Below are 4,920 nucleotides of genomic sequence, written 5' to 3'. Positions count from 1 at the left end.
CCAGAATGCTCCTCCTCTAGGGTGTGCTATTTTTTTATGCTGTTTTTCATTTTGTTTTTGATTTTTTTTTGTAGTTTTTGTAACTCCACATGATCATCAACCTAATAAAACACGAAATAGAAATAAAAAATAAAATAGATATAATTAAATAACATTAGGTTGCCTCCCAACAAGCGCTTCTTTAATGTTAATAGCTTGACAGTGAGCTCTCATGGAGCCTCACAGATGTTTAGAGCATTGTTGGAACCTCCCAACACCAAATTTAGAGTTTGAATGTGGGGGTTCAACACCAAACTTAGAGTTTGACTGTGGGGGCTTTGGTTGACTCTGCAGTGAGAGAAGCTTTTCATGCTTCCTCGCCATGGTTACAGAAGGAAATCCTTGAGTTTTAAACACAAGGTTGTCCTTATTCAGTTGAAGGACCAACTCTCCTCTGTCCACATCAATCACAGCTTTTGCTGTGGCTAGGAATGGTCTTCCCAGGATGATGGATTCATCCTCCTCTTTCCCAGTGTTTAGGATTATGAAATCAGCAGGGATGTAAAGGCCTTCAACCTTTACAAACACATCCTCTACTTGTCCATAAGCCTGTTTTCTTGAGTTGTCTGCCATCTCTAAAGAGATTCTGGCAACTTGCACCTCAAAGATCCCAAGTTTCTCCATTACAGAGAGTGGCATTAAGTTTATTCCTGACCCCAGGTCACACAGAGCCTTCTCAAAGGTCATGGTGCCTATGTTACAGGGAATTAGGAATTTACCAGGATCCTGTTTCTTTTGAGGTAAGTTCTGCCTATCTAATGTATTTAGTTCATTGGTGAGCAAGGGAGGTTCATTTTCCCAAGTCTCATTACCAAATAATTTGGCATTTAGCTTCATGATTGCACCAAGGTACTTAGCAACTTGCTCTTCAGTAATGTCTTCATTCTCTTCAGAAGAAGAATACTCATCAGAGCTCATGAAGGGCAGAAGGAGGTTCAATGGAATCTCTATGGTCTCTAGATGAGCCTCAGATTCCTTTGGTTCCTCAAAGGGAAACTCATTATTGGTCACTGAACGTCCCAGGAGGTCTTCCTCACTAGGATTCACGTCCTTCTCCTCCCTTGTAGGTTCGGCCATGATGGTCAAATCAATGGCCTTGCACTCTCTCTTTGGATTTTCTTCTGTATTGCTTGGGAGAGTATTAGGAGGGGTTTCATTGACTCTTTTACTCAGCTGGCCCACTTGTGCCTCCAAATTTCTAATGGAGGACCTTGTTTCATTCATGAAACTTAAAGTGGCCTTAGATAGATCAGAAAATATATTTGCTAAGCTAGATGGATTCTGCTCAGAATTCTCTGTCTGTTGCTGAGTGGATGATGGAAAGGGCTTGCTATTGCTAAACCTGTTTCTTCCACCATTATTAAAGCCTTGTTGAGGCTTTTGTTGATCCTTCCATGAGAAATTTGGATGATTTCTCCATAAGGGATTATAGGTGTTTTGATAGGGTTAACCCATGTAATTTACCTCTTCTATTGCAGGGTTCTCAGGATCATAAGCTTCTTCTTCAAAAGATGCCTCTTGAGTATTGTTGGATGCAGCTTGCAATCCATTCAGACTCTGAGAAATCATATTGACTTGCTGAGTCAATATTTTATTCTGAGCCAATATGGCATTCAGAGTATCAATTTCAAGAACTCTCTTCCTCTGAGGCGTCCCATTACTCATAGGATTCCTTTCAGAAGTGTACATGAACTGGTTATTTGCAACCATGTCAATGAGTTCTTGAGCTTCTGCAGGCATTTATTTTAGGTGAATGGATCCACCTGCAGAATGGTCCAATGACATCTTTGATAACTGAGACAGACCATCATAGAATATATCCAGGATGGTCCATTCTGAAAGCATGTCAGAAGGACACTTTTTGGTCAGTTGCTTATATCTCTCCCAAGCTTCATAGAGGGATTCACCTTCTTTCTGTCTGAAGGTTTGAACATCCATTCTAATCTTACTAAGCTTTTGAGGAGGAAAGAACATGGCTAAGAAAGCCGTGACCAGCTTATCCCAAGAGTTCAAGCTATCCTTAGGTTGAGAGTCCAACCATATTCTAGCTCTGTCTCTTACAGCAAACGGGAAAAGCATAAGCCTACAGACCTCGGGATCAACCCCATTGGTCTTAACAGTATCACAGATATGCAAGAATTCAGTTAAGAACTGAAAAGGATCTTCTGATGGAAGTCCATAAAACTTGCAGTTCTGTTACATCAGAGAAACTAATTGAGGTTTAAGCTCAAAATTGTTTGCTCCAATTGCAGAGATTGAGATGCTTCTTCCATGTAAGTTGGAATTTGGTGCAGTAAAGTCACCAAGCATCTTCCTTGCATTGTTATTATTTTCGGCCATGTCTCCTTCTTTTTCAAAATTTTTAGTCAGATTTTCTCCAGAGAGTTGTGCTTTAACTTCCCTTAGCTTCCTCTTCAGAGTCCTTTCAGGTTCAGGATCAGCCTCAACAAGAATGTTCTTATCCTTGTTCTTGCTCATATAAAAAAGAAGAGAACAGAAAAGAAAATATGGAATCCTCTATGTCACAGTATAGAGATTCCTTATGTAAGTATAAAAAGAGAAGAATAGAAGAAGGAACAGATAAGAATCCAAACACAGAGGGGAAGAGTGGGTTCGAATTCTTGAGTGAAGAAAGTGTTAGTAAATAAATAAATAAATAGAAGGGGATGAGGGATGAAATTTTCAAAAATAATTGAAAAGAAAAGAAAAATATTTTTGTTTAGTTAAAATTCGAAAAAAAAGGAAAATACAAAAAAGGAAAATAAAATTAAATCAAATTAACATTTAAAACAAATAGTTAATTAAAAAGGAATTTTGAAAAAGAGGAAGGTGATTTTCGAAAATTAGAGAGAGAATTAGTTAGGTAGTTTTGAAAAAGATATGATTGAAATAGTAAACTTTTAAAATCAAACAAAAAGTCAAGTAGTTAATTGAAAAAGATTTGAAAATCAATTTTTGAAAGGATAAAGAGTTAGAAAAGAAGTTAGAAAAGATTTTGAAATTGATTTTAAAAAAGATGTGATTGAAACTTATTTTGAAAAAGATTTGAAAAAGAAATTTAAAAAGATTTGATTTTGAAAATTAAAGTTGATTACTTGACTAACAAGAAACTAAAAAGATATGATTTAAAATTTAAAGATTGAACCTTTCTTATTAGGCAAGTAACAAACTTAAAATTTTTTTGAATCAATCACATTAATTGTTAGTAAAGATTTTGAAATTATGAAACAAAATAAGAAGAAGATTTTTGAGAATCAAATTGAAATTTTCGAAAATATAAAAGAAAAAGTGAAAAAGATTTGATTTTTGAAAAAGATTTGAAAAAGATAGAATTTTTAAATTGAAAATTTGATTTGACTCATAAGAAACAACTAGATTTTAAATTTTTTTGAAAAAGTCAAGTCAAATATTCGAATTTTATGAGAAGAAAAAGGGAAAGATATTTTTTATTTTTGAATTTTTAATGAGGAGAGAGAAAAACATCAAAAAGTCTCAATGCATGAAAATTTTGGATCAAAACAAATGATGCATGCAAGAACACTATGAATGTCAAGATGAACACCAAGAACACTTTGAATGTCAAGATGAACACCAAGAACTTATTTTTGAAAATTTTTAAGAGAAGAAAAACATGCAAGATACCAAACTTAGAAATTTTTAATGTTGAGACATTAATAATTCAAAAATGCATGTGAGAAACAAGAAAAGACACAAAACAAGAAATTTTAAAGATCATACAAGAAGACTTACTAAGAACAACTTGAAGATCATGAAGAATGCAATGCATGGATTTTTGAAAAATGCAAGAAAGAGATAAACATGCAATTGACACCAAACTTAAAAACTGACACAAGACTCAAACACGAAATAGAATATTTTTGGTTTTTATGATTTAAAAAAATTTTTTTTTGAGTTTTTCGAAAATTAATTGGAAAAGAAAAATAAGGATTTCAAAATTTTTAATAGGAATTCCAGGAATCTTGCAATATTAGTCTAAAACTCCGGTCCAGGAATTAGACATGGCTTATTAGCCAGCCAAGCTTTCAGTGAAAGCTCCGGTCCAAAACACTAGACATGGCCAATGGCCAGCCAAGCTTTAGCAGATACAAATTAGACATACAACAACTGATACTTCATTCAACTTGCTTCTGTGCTGATGAGTGGAAGCCTCGGTTCAAAAGAATTAGACATGGCTTTACAGCCAGCCAGGCTTCAACATATCTTGTGAAACTCTAGAATTCATTCTTAAAAATTCTGAAGCTATAGAAAAATTTTTTTTTTGAAAAATTTTTTTTTTGAAAATTTTTCAAAAATACTAATAAAAATAATAAAAATAAAAAGCTTAAAATTAAAAGAAAATTACCTAATCTGAGCAACAAGATGAACCGTCAGTTGTCCAAACTCGAACAATCCCCGGCAATGGCACCAAAAACTTGGTGTACGAAATTGTGATCATCAACAATGGCGCCAAAGACTTGGTGCTCTCAAATATAAATCACACTTTCTCACAACTTCGCACAACTAACCAGCAAGTGCACTGGGTCGTCCAAGTAATAAACCTTAAGTGAGTAAGGGTCGATCCCACGGAGATTGTCGGCTTGAAGCAAGCTATGGTCACCGTGTAAATCTCAGTCAGGCGGATTTAAATGGTTATAGAGTTTTAATAATTAAAAGATAAATAAAACGTAAAATAGGATAGAAATACTTATATAATTCATTGGTGAGAATTTTAGATAAGCATATGGATATGCTTTTGTTCCTCTTGAACCTCTGCTTTCCTGCTGTCTTTATCCAATCATTCCTACTCATTTCCATGGCAAGCGTTATGTAGGGCATCACTGTCGTCAATGGCTACATCCCATCCTTACAGTGAAAATGGTC

General features: G+C 34.7%; 1 non-coding gene across 1 annotated transcript; it reads left to right on the top strand.

Moving 5' to 3' along the window:
- The first annotated feature begins 1,879 nt into the window (after window positions 1-1,879).
- Window positions 1,880-1,986, top strand: LOC148576687 (small nucleolar RNA R71). The gene has a single exon (XR_015903516.1). It is a non-coding gene; the product is annotated as a small nucleolar RNA R71 (small nucleolar RNA).
- Window positions 1,987-4,920: the final 2,934 nt, after the last annotated feature.

Source organism: Arachis ipaensis, chromosome B1 (assembly GCF_059453495.1).
Source record: "Arachis ipaensis isolate K30076 ecotype BB chromosome B1, ASM5945349v1, whole genome shotgun sequence".
Classification (NCBI taxonomy): domain Eukaryota; kingdom Viridiplantae; phylum Streptophyta; class Magnoliopsida; order Fabales; family Fabaceae; genus Arachis; species Arachis ipaensis.
Note: the sequence above shows the minus strand (reverse complement) of the source record. Positions and strands in the feature narration are given on the sequence as shown.